Consider the following 17,686-nt stretch of genomic DNA (forward strand, 5'->3'; position numbering starts at 1 on the left):
GTTTGGTTGTGTTGCAGAGATTAGGCATTTAAATTGGATCGGTAGGGTATGCCTTTTTAAACAGGTTGGTTTTTAGTGATTTCTGGAAGATTAGGTGGTCGTACGTCGTTTTCAAGGCTTTTGGTAATGTGTTCCACAGTTATGTGCTTATGTAGGAAAAACTAGATGTGTAAGTTGTTTTGTATTTAAGTCCTTTGCAGCTTGGGTAGTGCAGATTTAGATAAGATCGTGTTGATTTGGATGTATTTCTAATTGGTAAGTCGATCAAGTCTGTCATGTAACTCAGGGCTTGTCTGTAGATGATTTTGTGAACCAGAGTGCAGATTTTGAAGGCGATGCATTCTTTGATTGGGAGCCAGTGTAGTTTTTTGCGGAGGTGTTTTGCGCTTTCAAATCGCGTTTTACCAAATATAAGCCTAGCTGCCGTGTTTTGTGCGGTCTGAAGTTTCTTTACATCCCGCATAAATTCCATTGCAGTAATCTGAGTGGCTTAGTACCATTGCTTGTATCAGGTTGCGAAATGTTTCCCTCAGGAAGAATAGCTTCACGCGTTTGAGTTTCCACATTGAGTGGAACACTTTCTTTGTTGTGGATGCCACTTGGCTCTCTAGTGTTAAGTTACAGTCCATTGTAACGCCGAGGATTTTCAAGCTGTCTGAGATAGGAAGGGTGTGATCTGGGGTGTTGATACTTGTGGGGATGTCCGCACTGTGTTGGAATGAGAGGATGAGACAATGAGTGTTTTCATTATTGAGTTTTAGTTGAAATGCATTTGCCCATGAATCCATTATGTTCAGACCGAGCTTGATTTTGTTGGTGATTTCTGTCAGTTTGGTTTTGTAAGGAATGTATTTTGTGACATCGTCTGCATATATGAAAGGGTTAAGGCCATGGTTGGATAAGGACTTGGCAAGTGGGGTCATCATTAAGTTGAATAGGATCGGTGATAGCGGTGATCCTTGCGGTACTCCACAGTCTGCTTTCCACAGCGATGATATGTTTGAATTTGATTTTACTTGATATGTTCTTGTGGTTAGGAAGCCCTTGATCCAGTTAAGTATGTTTCCACCAATCCCGAACTTATCTAGTAATCTTATTAATATATTATGGTTTACCATGTCGAATGCACTAGACAAGTCGAATTGGAGGAGAAGGATGTTTTTGCCTATTGCTATTTCCTGCTTGAATTTGGCTAGAAGAGTAATACTGTTTCCGTGCTGTGGAGGGGGCGAAAGCCTGACTGTGATTCGTGTAATATTGAGAATTTGTTTATGTAATCTGTAAGTTCTTTGGTTAACATGCTTTCCATCAGTTTGACCACCAATGGGATAGATGCTACTGGATGGTAGTTAGTAATTTTGTTTGTTTTTTTTCTTAGTATCTTTTGGTATTGGGTTGAGTAGGATATTGCCATTTTCCTTAGGGAAGAGGCCTTGCTGAAGCATGTAATTTAGGTGGGATGTGAGGTCTGCTATGAAGCGGTCAGGGGCGGATTTCATTAGGTAGCTGGGACAGGTATCTAGTTTACAGGGAGCGTTGGAAAACCTACTAATCGCCTGGGTAACTGTTTCGACGGTAAGGAGGGCGAAGTTTAACCAGGTCCGATCTGCCGGGTATTCTCCAATGGTTGGGTCCAATTCATTAAGGAAGTTTTCAAAGTCGGTGTTGTTCTGAGGTAGCGTGTTGCTTAGGTTTACAATTTTTTCATTGAAGTACTTCACAAGTTTATCTGCCGATGGGATGTCTGTATTCTAGGTTTCACAGTGAAACAACTAACACCTTTGACCTTCCAAACAATGAGATTCTGGGGTGGCCTGCAAGGCTCAAAAAATATTACTAGACAACCACCATTCATCAAACCAAGGAGATCTAATCAGGATGTAGCCAATCAAATGACACTGCTGGCCATGAATGGTAAAGAACAAGCAGGTAATGTAGAGCTTGCTGTGCTGAAGGTTAGCAGGTGTGGAGCACATAGAGTTACAAACTGAGGGGTCCTTTTATTAAGGTGTGCTGAAAAATGGCCTGCAGTAGTGTAGACGCATGTTTTGGTTGTGAGCAGAATTATTTTTCAGCACACCTACAAAAAATGCCTTTTTTTGCTGAAAATGGATGTGCGACAAAATGAAACTTGCTGCGCGTCCATGTTGGGTCTGAGACCTTATCGCCAGCCATAGACCTAGCGGTAAAGAATTCGGGTGGTAATGACCTACAAGCGTCAGATGCCACTTTGTGCGCATCCGCTATGCGTGCCAGAAAATAAAAAATATTTTTCAGACGCGTGTAGCAGATGCTTGCCAAAAATGAAATTACCACAAGAGCCATGCGGTAGTCGGGCGGTAACTCCAACTTGGCACACGTTGGGCACATGTAGGCACCTATGCGGCTTAGTAAAAGGGGCAATGAGTGATTAGAGGTATAGGATCACGCTTGAACCTCATTAAACCAACAGGGATGACCACAAGGAGGGAGGGCTACTGCATAGAAGTGGCAGAGAAGCCAAAGGATCTCCTCCAAGTTTATGTCTGATCTATGGGATGTACAGAAGTGTGCAGTACACTCTCATGAGTACATGCTTCTGACATCTGGCACATTATTGATATTTCAAAAACATCATTCAAGATGCACCAAACTCTGTATTAGATATATCAAGTATCTACTATGCACACAGCCTACAGAAAGCAAAGAAAGAGTGTCCATACTGGAGCTTCTCATTCTTGGGCTACCAGCTTCATGGCTCTACTTGCCAACTACTACTACTAATCATTTGTATAGTGCTACTAGACGTACACAGCGCTGTACACATTATATGCCGGTACTTTCTCTGTCCCTAGAGGGCTCACAATCTAAGTTTTTGTACCTGGGGCAACAGAGAGTTAAGTGGCTTGCCCAAGGTCACTTAATTGCGGTGGGATTTGAACCCAGGTTGTCAGGATCAAAGCCCACTGCGCTAACTATTAGGCTACTTCTCCAATCCCGACAAAGCACCGCCTCAGCCAGTATAAATTTAATAACATGAGGCTGACATTTAAAACAATTCAACCATGCAGGATAGGTTCCTGCCCAGTTTAATTGCATTCAGCAGGAAAGGGAGCAGATATTCAGTGGCACTTAGAGAGCATCACTGATCTGCTGTAACTGCCACAGCACTATCGGGGCATAGTCAGATCTAGAACCTATCCAGGCACAACCAATACTCAGTGCTGGTGCCCAGACACTAACTGGGCATGTTGTACTGCACAAAAGGCAGTGCTATGCCCAGTTAGCTATCCTGGTATGACACTGAATATCATCCATTCCCAATTAACTTGCGGGTATCAAGGCCCCGAAAGCCTGAGCTGGGCCCAGGGCAAGGCCACTCCCAGCCCCCCCCCCCCAAGGATCGCCACTGCTCCTCCCTCTCCCTCACCTCCGCCTCCCCCCAATCACTACTGCTATCGCCTGCTCCCAGGCCCTCGCCGCAGTCCCCAGTCTCCACCTACCTACGCTCAGCTCCCTTCTGTCTGCTATCCGACCACCTTCACTTAAAAAAGCAAACATAATTTCTCAAAATCGGCAGCACAGCGCCTTCTGTGTGAAATAGGAAGTTACATCAGAGGAGGGAGGGACACAGTGAGGAAAGGCCTGCCAGAGGCAATCTGCCGCTTTCACACAGAAGGTGCTGTGCTGACGGAGACTGGGGACTGCGGTGCCAGCAGCCTGGGAGCAGGAGAGGGCGAGAGACCCCGGCGCCGGGCCCTCCTTGGAGTCCTGGGCCTGGGGAAGTTTGCCCCCCCCCCCTGTGGCCCTGGTGGGTACTGCCAAACAGGGGCATAGCCAGACCTTGACGGGAGGAGGGGCCACAGCCCAAGGTGGGGGGCACATTTTGGCCCGCCGCCACTTCCACCTCCCTGTGGCCACTACCACCTCCCCGCCGCCACCCTCCTGCTGCCGCTTCTGCATCTCCCGCCACCACTCCCCCCCCAACCGCTACTACGAAGGTACATTGGCTGGTGGAGGTCCCCAACCCTGCCAGCTAAAGCATTTGTCCCGCACTGGTCTCACATTGCCTGGCGCCCTGTTACTTTTTCAGTCACTATGCACGCTTGTTTTAATGAAACTGTACCTGAATGTAACTCATCCTGAGCTACAACTGAAAAAGGTATGGTGCACTGGTTTATAAGGGATCAGCATGTCCTGCAATTATTTTTGACTATCACGATACAGCATTAGGTGTTTGCTGTGCCTACATGGTGCTGCTTGCAAGTTGGACCTTTTCCCCACTTGGATCGTTAACAGCTTGGGGAACGCAGAAGTAGCAGTATCGACCTACACAGTGAATGATTCACCATCTCAAGGGCATATTTCCTGCTGTTTAAGAGAGCTTATAGTGAAGAAATCTGCTCTCAGTGCAACATTTTCAGGTAATTATTGACCTATATCTAGCTCACCACTTTTGCCTTAGCTAATTAAGGGTATTGTACTTAACCAACTTCAAAATTTCTTGAATGAACAAACTGGGGTCGATATTCAAAAGGATTTAACAAGCCAGAAATAGCTACTAGCCAGTTAAATCACTCGTGCAAGGGCTGTCCACTGATATGACGCTGGATATCACCACAGACCACTACAGTGAAAACCAACTATTTTGTGGGCTAGGTTAAGTGGCCAAATCGGACCAATAAAAGTTGCTTAGGTGGTTAAGCGCTGAATATCACATTTACCCTTACCTTTAACCACGTAAGAGATAGCCGGCCGCATAAACCTGGATATTAGCCCCCGGATTCTATATCGCACATCTTAAGTTGCGTGTGCAAATTCAGTCATGTGAAGAAAGACTAAGGAGGCTAGGGCTTTTCAGCTTGGAGAAGAGACGGCTGAGGGGAGACATGATAGAAGTATATAAAATAATGAGTGGAGTGAAACAGGTGGATGTGAAGCATCTGTTCACGCTTTCCAAAAATACTAGGACTAGGGGGCATGCAATGAAACTACAGTGTAGTGAATTTAAAACAAATCAGAGAAAATTTTTCTTCACCCAACGCGTAATTAAACTCTGGAATTCATTGCCAGAGAACGTGGTGAAGGCGGTTAGCTTGGCAGAGTTTAAAAAGGGATTAGATGGTTTCCTAAAGGACAAGTCCATAAACCACTACTAAATGGACTTGGGAAAAATCCACAATTCCAGGAATAACATGTATAGAATGTTTGTACGTTTGGGAAGCTCGCCAGGTGCCCTTGGCCTGGATTGGCCGCTGTCATGCACAGGATGCTGGACTCGATGGACCCTTGGTCTTTTCCCAGTGTGGCATTACTTATGTACTTATGAATTTGCATGTGCAACTTAGGGGCCCTTTTACTAAGCCGCGGTAGACTCTACACATATGCAGAGTGCACCCAAACGAGACTACCGCCAGGCCAGCGCGCCCTCCTGGCATTAATTTCAGATTTGGCATGCGCCCTATAATCATTTACTACAATTAAATCTCTAATATTGAGTGGATCATAATGTAGTTTTTTTGTTATCATTTTTTGTGATTTGTATGATTCCATACCTGTTTGATGGTAAAAATGGCCTTAGTACATGGGAAAGAGCCACTTAAGTGTGAGCTTAAGGCCAATTGTTACCAAAGCTTTGTAAAAGGAGCCCAATATCTGCTAGTGGTTAATACCTGTTGTTGTGGTGATGCTCATACAGAAACAAGGATTTGGACTTCTCTGTCATTAACGAGTCCTTAAGCGCGTGTATTGGGCGTGTGCCGAGCCAGTTTTGACAGCAACTATAAAAAATGTTGTTGTTTTTTAAATGGGATGGGAAAAGGGCCTGCAGTAAAAATGAAATCAGCGTGCGCCCAAAACCAGACTGAGCCCTTAACGCCACCCATGGATCTAGCGGTAAAGGCTCATGTGCTACACATGTGGTGACCGGTTGGCGCACGCCACATGCAGGTTACTGCCGGAACTGGTGCACACAGGAGGAAATAAATAAATAATTCATCCAGGCAGTATGGCCGCGTTCCAAATCTGAAATTACCACCAGGAGGACGCACTGGCCTGGCAGTAGTTTCATTTTGGTGCATGCTGCACGCGCATAGGACCTACCGCGGCTTAGTTGCATTTAAAAAATAATTTGCCATTTAGGAAAAGTTTTAAGTATTTATTTATGCAAGCTTTCAACATACGTTGAATGTTGTTTCGCCCTTGGTTTCAGATGGGGATTGAGAGATTTGGGCAGCCTACTTAACCATGAAATTGATCAAGGCGATCACAAGTTCAACGTACATCATGATTTGAATGCTAAGATTTGTTTTATATAATAATGATCTGTAATCTTGATTTTGTTTGTTTTAAATAGTAATATTTCAACTGTTTATTTGTCCTCCACTTAGAACAGATTATAAACAGAATTAAAAAAATTTAATAAATAAATCAAATAACATCTACCACACTGGCCCACTCATGTACACCTTCTTCAGGTAACTCGAATTAAAAGTCATAACAGCCTGCAAATAATCTCGTTTCCTCCAAGACAAAAATGATTGCTTGAGCTCTGTTTGACCAATAAGTTTGATGAGCTGCAGAATCACATTCAAATCTCCAGAAAAGGTTAACCCCCCCCCACCTCCCCAAACAAACCTCCAGTTCAAAATGCTTTTTTAACTGTGTAGTGCCCATTTTTTTCTTTTCTAATGATAGATAGATACTCTTTTTACCTATATAGGACTAAATTCTATATATGGCATCTAAAAAATCAGCGCCAAAAAAAGCTGCTCAGCGCTGTTCTATAAACTGTGCTTAAAGATAGATGCAGTTTACAGAATGGCGCTTACACCCTGGTGACTATATTAAGGTGTGGTCATTTATACCAACAGAAATGTGGTGCAAATGCTCATGCCTAAACCAGGGGCGTAGCCAGACTTCGGCGGGAGGGGGGTCCAGAGCCCGAGGTGAGGGGGCACATTTTAGCCCCCCCCACCGGTGCCAAAGACCCCCCCCCCCCCACCATTGCTGACCCCGCCCGCCGCCGCCACCACCACCACCAACAACAACAACAACTTTGACCTCCCCCGCTGATGACCCTCTCAACCCCCCCTCCCGCCGCCAACCCGCCGTCACCTACCTTTGCTGGCAGGAGACCCCAACCCCCACCAGCCGAGGTCCTCTTCTTCCAGCGCAAGGCTTCGTTCTGTTTCTGACATCCTGCACGTGCAGGACGTCAGACTCAGAAACAGAACAAAGCCTTGCGCCGGAAGAAGAGGACCTCGGCTGGCGGGGGTTGGGGTCCCCTGCTAGCAAAGGTAGGTGACGGCGATGGTGGGTTGGCGGCGGGAGGGGGGTCCGGGGCCAAATCTATGGGGGCCCAGGCCCCTGTGGCCCCACGTAGCTACGCCACTAAACTAGGCACTGATCCAGTCTTATTCTATAATTACACATGTAACCGAAACACCCCTGATCCATCCATGACCTTCCCATTTCCATGCCCCCTTTTTTGACTCACATGTAAAATTTAGATACAGATCTCACACCTCAATTTACGTGTGTACATTGTAATTAATTCTAATGTGTCAATAATTACTTGTTAAAAAGCCAATTATCATCCTAATTAGCTCCTTAGTCAATTAAATTTCTCACGCAAATTGGGTACTCGACCAAAATTGTACGTGTAATTTTTAGCACTTTTTATAGAATTTGGGGCATAAGGTAGTTCAGGCCTTTAAATGCTGTTCTGGCTACTGCCAGAAAAATATTTTTTCATTGATATTATATAATATGGAATTGTATAATGTCAGTAATAAGGTTCAGCCCACTACTAATGTCTAATGGGGTAAAATTTTAATAGGCCACATTCAATTTGCTGTGGGTTAGGGGGTTGCTATTCATTAAAAGTGTTGAATAGTCTTAACGAGTTTAACCTATGAATGCTATTAACACAATTATATGTTTTACTCTTTCAATGCACATTAAATAGCAAACCCCCTGCATGTCAGTTCACACTGCACATGACTCTTAAAATGTCACTCTTTGTTCGTTAATGGCCATTTCGGCCTACCATTTTATATCTGTCTCATTAACACTTAATTAAATGTCTATTGAAAGAACATTCCCCTATAAGCTAAAGGTGCCTTTATCATAAACTTGGGTTATGTTGTGTGTAAAAAAAAAAAATCTCAACTAGTAAAAGCAAAAGATTTTTTTAAAAGTCTAACATTTCTTCTCATTGTGTCCCAATCCAACTAATTTATTGATTCTGGAACATCCATCTTTTCATTTTTTAATTTTTAAATCTGAATTTAAATGCTAATGGGAAAAGTAGAAACTTCATTATTAACACATTGGCGTGTGGATAAAGGTAATGAAAAAATGGGTAGGAGATGTGCATTCATGAGAGTGCATTCAGTTCATTCGTGTGCCTTAAAAAAGTTTGGATGCACCAAATTAACATACATTAATTTACATAAAGTCCTATTCTAGAATACTAGTGAAACTTGACACATCCCAACCTGGACACCTGAAGTCCCATTTGTGCTTCCTTTCTAAAATCTCACTCAAAGTCTCATTATGTTCCTTGTAACCTTTCCTCTTAGTGAGAATATGTGAATATCCTCGCCCTAACTCTCTTTAATAACAGTATAGCAAGTGATATAGACAAGAATCAGAGGTGGTAGTCACTGACAATCTTTGTTGGGTTTTTTGAGATGCTGAGAGACGAAGCAGTGCTTAGGTGACCTGGCTGATTCTGTTAGGATGTGTGATGATCTCCAGAAGACCTATTACTGTAAGTGGATTTTATAGTTTCCTCAGCCTCTAGAGCTGTTCCAGCATCCTGTTGAGGTGTTTGTAGGTCCTAGTCACCTGCTGGAAAAACACAATTGAGCCAAGCTTCAAGGTTCTCCATTACCACTGTCCCAGACATAGTACAGAGCTTTAGTGTTTACTGTCACTACAAATGCTCCTAGCTTTCTCCTTAGACATACCTGGCTACCCCAGTCAGGACACTAATTTCATGTACTTGCTTGGGCTTAGATGGCTAGGGCCTTTGGGCTGGATGATTCTCCCCTCACATGGCTGAGCAGGCAAGGAGCCAAAGACCAAGATGTAAATGTGCTCAGGGTTCTATACCTCTGGCATGTTCCTTACAAAACTAGCCTCCTCCCCTGATTAGAATATTGGCCACAGGGGAAGATGCTTCTCTCTAGCAACTGGTGATGCCATAGTTAAGTAAAAATAGATTTTATTTAGTAGAGCCACTAGAGGTCACTGTGAGCACCCCTTAGCAGGGCCTTAAGGTCTCTCCATGTACATCAAATATAAATTAAGAAACTAAGAAATACATTCAAAAGAACCATTAAAAAAAACAGGAAAAAATATCAAGAGCTAAACAATAACACAGAAAACGCGAATGCCCAAGTCATCTTAAAAAGAGAAAACACAAACTATCTTCAAAGGGTAAAAAGAAAACTAAACATTTTTTATCTTTAAGGAAATCGACTAGCTGAAAAAACATCTGGGAATGCATACCTGACCCCTTGAAAAAAAACAGCAGACATTTGCAAGGAAACTTTAGAAAGAAAATTGCCCCCAGGCTTCAGCTGAAGACATGCTTTCCTAGGAGCTTGTGTGTAAACTTGCAGACAACAGGGAAGGCCACATAAAAGTGCTTCTCTTTTTGGAAAGTAACCTTTAAAAATGTTTCCCTTGTTATTTTTGCTGAGAAGCCTAGCTAGTAGGGTAGCCCGATAAAGAATATTCTCTAAAGAGGATGTTAAAAGAAATTGACAGGAGATATTAAAACACCATAGGCCCTTCTGTCTTTCCTCAAAAATACTCCTATATGATGCATAATACATTCTAGAGATATCTATAATTAGGGTTACCATATGGCTCCAGAAAAAGGAGGACGGATTGAGCCAGCCGGGTTTTACTTCCATTGCTTTCAATGGAAGTAATTGAGCCAGCCAGGTTTTACTTCCATTGCTTTCAAGCAATGGAAGTAAAACCCGGCTGGCTCAATCCGTCCTCCTTTTTCTGGAGCCATATGGTAACCCTATCTATAACCTACACTTCAGAAATATTTCTTAAGCAATTCCAAGTGAGACAGAATCTGAATCTTAAGAAAATTTAAGAACAATGGTCCCTGGGTGGAAAAATTAAGATGGGCCTCTACAACACTATCACTTCCTAGGTAGTAGAGACCAGCGGGGAGGGGTCCCCTTCAGAGCTGCAATCAGAAAGTGAAAGAGAGGACCATGTATAGAAATTGATGGGTATCTGGGGCAGAGTGAATGGGGGCCTGAGTTTTGTGTGATGGACAGGGTGTGAGGTGGGGAGGGGATACATAAGACAGTAGGGGTATCTTTGCTATGGGTACAAAGACTGGGGTGGGGGAGTAAGGGCTTATGTATGTCATATACACAGTGGTGATATTATTATTATTATTTATTGCACTTGTATCCCACATTTTCCCACCTATTTGCAGGCTCAATGTGGCTTACAAAAACCTGTAATGGCTTCACCATTTCAGGGAGCAGAAATACATTTGGTGGTACAGAGATATAATAATAACAAGGCTAGCTGTTGATCTATTCAAGCATTTATAGAAAGAGAACGATCAAAGTGAGGGAGGGGTGTTGATGAGTTATAGTTATTTATGGATTCTCGTGGTAACCCTTGGTGAATAGATAGGTTTTCAATGACGAATGGGAGCGGGCATGTTAATTGTAGGGTGTGCAAGGCTGGATGTGTTTGTGTGTCTGTTTGTAATGGAGGGGAGCCTGGGGAAATGCCTGGGATGGGATTGTGGGAAGGGTGGTAGATGAAGAGGGAAGCTGAGAAAGGTCAGTGTTACACATGCTAGGGCCAAAGGTAGAAATTTGGAAGGGGGCCCCAAAGCCCAGCAGCAGGCTGTACCTCCTTCAGATTTAGGCAGGCTTGGGGCCCCCTGTACATGAGCGCCCAGGCAAGTGTCCTGTTTGCACACCCATAATGCCAGCCCCGGAGCTTGGAGTCTGCTGTGAAAGATGGGGAGTGCAATAGAGGGGAGCCTAGGGAGGCATCCGGGTTGGATCTGCCTTGCCCACTGATCTATTAGGCTACCGCTCCACTGGTCCTACATGTAGAAACGTTTTGGGTCTTAGGTGTCCTTGGCCGTCCGGCAGAGCTGTGACGGTCTGTTGTGTGCAGTGTCGGCTTCTTTCTCCTTTTTGGTATATCTGGAATTGTAAACCACTTTGATGTTTTTTTTCCCCTAAGTGGTGTATAAAATACTGAATAAACTTGAAACTTATAAAATTACCCCAGGGGAGGGAGGGTGTTATTTGACATTGTTTGGAGTCATAGGAAAAGAAGAAAGATGTTCAAGGAATTACTAGTTTCGAAACATCATGTTACTACCAGTTGTCCGTCCCTCCAGGAGAGACTGCGTATAGAGCTTGGATACTGTCATTTTTGTGTTCGTGTCTTCCTAATAAAAATGATCTATATTAATAATTCTCACCTCCAATTCTGAAGCTCACAGTGTGGCAGGGAAACACTGAAGCCCTGTACTGTTGTTGCCTGTCAGCACCATTCACTCTCACTGTCACTCATACACCCGCCCTCAGCCACGCCCCCCAGCCACGCCCCTTCCGGACATAATTCTCTACCTGAACGTTCCATTGAGGCCACAAGCTCCTGCCACTTCTGTGAAGGGTTCATAACTTCATGGTGGTGAAGCCTCTGTCTGTATGTCACGCCCTCGCGTACAACGTCATTATGTCGGGGGCGGAGCCATTGCGCCAAAAGCATGACGTCGCGACCACAGCTAGAGGAACAACAGGAAGGCAGGCGGAGCCATTTCGCTGAACGCGTCACGTCGCGGACGCAACCCCCTGCCTCACAATGACCTCCCAGTGCGCCGGCGATACACAAATGGCGCCCACCACGACCTTCGAAAATGTGACGAAACGAAACCTGCTCATCCTGTTTCCCCAGGTATGTTAGGTGCATCGCCGGGACACGATGGGGGAGCAGCGGTATTCACGACCTGCATCGGGGTGGAAAGGGGGTGCAGTCGGTACGGACACTCGAAACCTTTCCCTCAAATTCCCTTGCTAGCGCCCGTTTCATTTCGCCCAGAAACGGGCCTCTTTTACTAGTTTAAATATAAAATTACCCCTTAATGCTTCCCTCACCCCCTCCCTAAAAAAAAAAAAAACATACAGCTTAATGTGCTGCTCGGCTCTACATACTCATTCCCAGGTCTTCTTCCTGGTTCATTTTGGTATTTAATGTCCCAATCAGAGCACACTACGCCTGCTTATTCTTAAGTACCAAATGAATTTTCTACAGCAACCCCAGCAATCTGCCCACAGATCAGGGGACAAATACTGAGGGTCTGACGCCCAGATGCTCAAAACTCCAGCGCTGTTCAGCACAGCTCCGGAAAAATACCACCACAACAGCACTGCAACACAGCTCCCTAACGCTCAGTGCTAATGACATGCAAATTTAGGTGCGCTGTCAGTGCTGAGCATTACGGAGCTGTTTTAGAGGTAGGGGAAGGATGGTGGCTGGTGCTTGCGCTGAACAGTTGTGCATCAAGCGTAGCTCTTCAGCGCATGCCCAGAATGCCAGAGGGGGGAGGAGGGAAGAAGGAGGAAGAAGTGTCGGCACCAGCTATAGCAAGATATACTCACACTGGTGAGTGTTTCCGAGGAAACTTTTGATCTCTTCCTCTCGCCTTCATTTTGCGCCTTGACTCCATCTCCTGACTGGCTACTACATAGTAACATAGTAGATGACGCCAGAAAAAGACCTGCACGGTCCATCTAGTCTGCCCAACAAGATAAACTCATATGTGCTACTTCTTGTGTATACCTTACCTTGATTTGTATTTGCCATTTTCAGGACACAGACCATAGAAGTCTTGCCCAGAACTAGCCCCACCACCCAAACACCAGCCCCGCCTCCCAATCTTGGCTAAGCTTCTGAGGATCCATTCCTTCTGCACAGGATTCCTTTATGTTTATCCCACGCATGCTGGAATTCCGCTACCGTTTTCATCTCCACCACCTCCCGCGGGAGGGCATTCCAAGTATCTACCACTCTCTCCGTGAAAAAAATACTTCCTGACATTTTTCTTGAGTCTGCCCCCCTTCACTCTCATATCATGTCCTATCGTTCTACCACCCTCCCATTTCCGGAAAAGGTTTGTTTGCGGATTAATACCTTTCAAATATTTGAACGTCTGTATCATATCACCCCTGTTTCTCCTTTCCTCCAGGGTATTCATGTTCAGGTCCGCAAGTCTCTCGTCATACGTCTTGTAACGCAAATCCCATACCATTCTCGTAGCTTTTCTTTGCACCGCTTCCATTTTTTATACATCCTTAGCAAGGTAAGGCCTCCAGAACTGAACACAATACTCCAGGTGGGGCCTCACCAACGACTTATACAGGGGTATCAACACCTCTTTTCTTCTCCTGTCACACCTCTCTCTATACAGCCTAGCAACCTTCTGGCTATGGCCACCGCCTTGTCACACAGTTTCATAGCCTTCAGATCCTCAGATACTATCACCCCAAGATCCCTCTCCCCATCCGTACCTATCAGACTCTCCCCGCCTAACACATACTTCTCCCATGGATTTCTACTCCCTAAGTGCATCACTTTGCATTTCTTCGCATTGAATTTTAATTGCCAAACCTTAGACCATTCTTCTAGTTTCCGCAGATCCTTTTTCATGATCTAGTTCTGGTCTTGTGTTTTAGATTTTGTTGAAGGGGGGGGGGGGGTTGTTGTGTTTTTTTTTCTTGTGGAAGGCAGGCCTGAGCTCAAAATTCCCTTCTACTATAACAGGAGGGGCAGATGTAGCAGGACTTCACAACTGCCAGATGCTCAAGGCTGTTCATTCAACCCTAATGCCAGCTCCAAGGTGCTGTTAGGTTTTCTGTGTTAGGGGCACCTTTCTTCAGGGCGCTGTTCTCCGAGCATCGCGGGGAATACAAAATGACCTAATTTAAATTTAATTTTAATGCTATTGGCACGCTCGTTGATCACCACAGTAGGGGCCTCTACTGCCCACATTTGCTTCTGAGCATCCGGACCTGAGTTACCAGGGCAGAACTCACTGTAAATTCCTACTAGGTAGGCCATCCACCTCTGAAAAGCGTCATTGTTTCTTTAATTAAGAGCCTGATGCAATAATGAGAGAAAAGTCCCACCTTGTCTGCAAAAAATATTTAGTTCCAGATCCAGGCTGCAAAATTATAAAATAAAGCAGAAGAAAAAAGTAAAAAGAGCTCTGGTTCCTTTACGATACTAGACGGCACTTGATTGGGTAGAACTAGATGGCATCCTGCTTAAAAGCTGGCGACGCCATCTTTGAGAATAGGAGTCCCGCAGGAAAAACAAGCAGGACCCTCTACAGGTAAGCGTTTCATGCAATTTACACCATACAACAACCACTCCGGTCCTCTCTCTAAAATATCAACTTACACGTTTATTATAGGGCAGAGGAAGTAGCCGGGGATAAAGCTCCGTAAGAAGCATTTGAGAAACAGAGACTTGCTGTTGAGCGTTCTCAATGGTTTAAGCTACCGCCCAGATAAGTGTATATGTGACTTAACAATAGTTGAATAATTTAGAAATATCAGATACCTAGGAGGTTTATTGACTAGTGAGGATTCTGCACCTAGTCCCTACGACAAATAAAATGATCTATAAAGGACAGGAAGCAGTCTGCGATTCACGAATGAAATAATTAATTGATTGCAGAGAAACTGAAGTCTTTCCTCCAATAAAAAGAAGAGAGTGTTATTTATTTATTACATTTGTACCCCGTCCTTTCCCACATATTGCAGGCTCAATGCGGCTTACATAGTAAATACAATTACAAAGTCTGGAGGAGAATATTACAAATTGTAGTAAACGAGTAGTTGTAAGGTTTGAGAAAATGTGAGTTAAATATAAATGCAAGCAAAGATGGGATAACAAAAGGAAAAGAGATAGGGAAGGGTAAGGAGTAGGAAGGATGGTAAGGAAAGATAGGGGGAGGTGCATAAGGAGATTGGTAGATATAGTCTAAAGGGATAACAGTAATCAGGATTAGGATCAAGTGGCTGGATTGAACAATTTAATTACAGTCATTTGGTTAAGCTTTCTTAAAGAGGTGGGTCTTCAACATTTTCCTGAAGGGTAGATGGTCACTGATTTTCCGGATGGATCTTGGCAGAGCGTTCCAAAGCTGGCTGCCCAAGAAGGAGAAACTAGATTCATAGGAGGTCTTATATTTGATACCCTTGCAGTTTGGGAGGTGTAAATTAAGGTGGGTGCGAGACAACAATGGTCTATTTCTGGCTGGGAGGTCGATGAGGTTGTTCATGTAGTTAGGGGATTCACCATATATAATCTTATGAATCATAGTGAGGACTTTAACATGTATTCTTTCTCTGATTGGGAGCCAGTGAAGCTTCTCTCGAAGTGGTGTTACTTGTTAAGAGGTCTAATTGAAAGTATTTTCATAGACAAGTAAGCTGTTTCCAATTTTCTGTCCAATCCTTAAGGAACCCTTTACCTAAGCTGCCTTAGACCCTACTGCAGTAAAGAATGGACTACCATGGGGTGCACTATAGCATCACATGGTAGTTTTGGAATGTGCATGCACTAACCACGCACTAAAAACATTTTCTTATTCTTCTACTGGTTAGCGCATGGGTAACGCAGGACCCTTACTGACTACAAAATAGGAGGTCTCGGCAGCCATTTTGATGGCAAAGGTAGCAGGAGCAGGAGTGTCCTGGTCGGTTAGGCCAGTGTACCACCAGAGCTCGTAAGACAGAATAGCCAAGGGATGGTGACAGGGTGTCAATGGTTTTGGTTGAGGAGGGAGTTTCAGTTTCAGCTGAAAATATACTGGCATTTTCTGCAAAAACTAAAACATAGCCAACTTGGAATTTCAGGCCAGTTTTGGTGCCCAAGAGGGGCATAATCGAACGCGAACGCCCATTTGTAAAAACGTCCATCTCCGAGAACGGGTCCGTCCGAACTGTATTTTCGAAAAAAATGGACGTCCATCTTTTTTTTCAAAAATACATTGGATTAGGGCGTTTTTTGAGCTGGGCGTTTTTGTTTTTTAGCGATAATCGGAACCGAAGCGTCCCAGCTCAAAAACGACAAAATCCAAGGCATTGGGTCGTGGGAGGGGCCAGCATTCGTAGTGCACTGGTCCCCCTGAGATGCCTCTATGCCAGCCTCAAATATCATACCTAGCTCCATGACAGTAGTATGCAGGTCCCCAGAGCAATTTTACTTTAGTTGGTGCTGCGCGGGACCCATGCAGAGAGGAAAAATCGGAAGAAAAAAAAAACAAGCAAGCAAGTGCAGTCAGGGACGTCCAAATTAAAAGATAGTAAAAGGGGGAATTAAACCAGCAACCTTTTGATTACAAGCTCAGTGCTCTAGCCAGTGCACCACTGATTAGACGCCCTTTCCTTTCCATTAAGTCCCTCCAAGTTTCTGTCAGCCAATCACAGCTCATTTAGCTGACATCTGTGTCAGCTAAACAGCGGTGATTGGCTGACAGAAACTTGGAGGGACTTAATGGAAAGGGAAGAACATCTAAGCACCTGAATAATGTGGTTCACTGGCTAGAGCACTGAGCTTGTAATCAGAAGGTTGCTGGTTTGATTCCCCCTTTTTACTATCCTGGTAATTTAGACGTCCCTGACTGCACTTGCTTGTTTTTTTTTTTTCTTCTGATTTTTCCTCTCTGCATGGGTCCCGCACAGCACTAACTAAACTAAAATTACTTCGGGGACCTGCATACTGCTGTCATGGAGCTGGGGATGACATTTGAGGCTGGCTTACAAGTTGGAAAAAAAGTGTTTAACATTCATTTTTTTTTGGTGGGAGGGGGTTAGTGACCACTGGGGGAGTCAGGAGAGGTCATCCCCGGTTCCCTCCGGTGGTCATCTGGTCATTTAGGGCACTTTTTTGGGACCTGTTCGTGAAAAAAACGGGTCCAACAAAAGTGACCTAAATTCTCTCTGAAAACGCCTTTCTTTTTTCCATTATCGGCCGAGCACGCACATCTCTGCTCAGCCGATAACCACGCCTCAGTCCCGCCTTCACCACGCCTCCAACACGCCCCCGTCAACTTTATGCGTTCCCGCGACGGAGTGCAGTTGGAAACACCCAAAATCGGCTTTCGATTATACCGATTTGGGCACCCACAAGAGAAAGACGTCCATCTCCCGATTTAGGTCGGAATTTGGGCGTTTTTCTCTTTCGAAAATAAACCTCCAAGTTGAAACCATAATTGAATTTCACTTGCCCTCTAACAGGAGGCAGTAAGTGCTACTGCAGTAAATTTTTTAAATGGCCACATGCTAATGGCAATGTTAGCACTTGGCCAATAATGCAAAAAACAGAAAACTGGGGTTTTTTTTTTACAATGGTTTTAACATGCATAAGGCACTACTTACACAATCACAGTTTCTACCACAGCTTAGTAAAAGGACCCTTCAATTATCTGAGCATCCTTTATTCTGTTTCTCTCTTTTATATACATCTGTCTCTCTTGCAAATTAAGTTGCTATGTTCGGTGAATAGGGAAACAATGAGCACACTTACAAAGCGAAAACACATTTTTCCTCAAACATAAAGCAGTAAAAATTACAATATTTTGTATACCTTTAGGCAAGTTATAGCATTTGGTTGCCTCATCAAG

The sequence above is a fragment of the Microcaecilia unicolor genome, chromosome 12, assembly GCF_901765095.1.
Source record: "Microcaecilia unicolor chromosome 12, aMicUni1.1, whole genome shotgun sequence".
NCBI classification, from domain to species: Eukaryota; Metazoa; Chordata; class Amphibia; order Gymnophiona; family Siphonopidae; genus Microcaecilia; species Microcaecilia unicolor.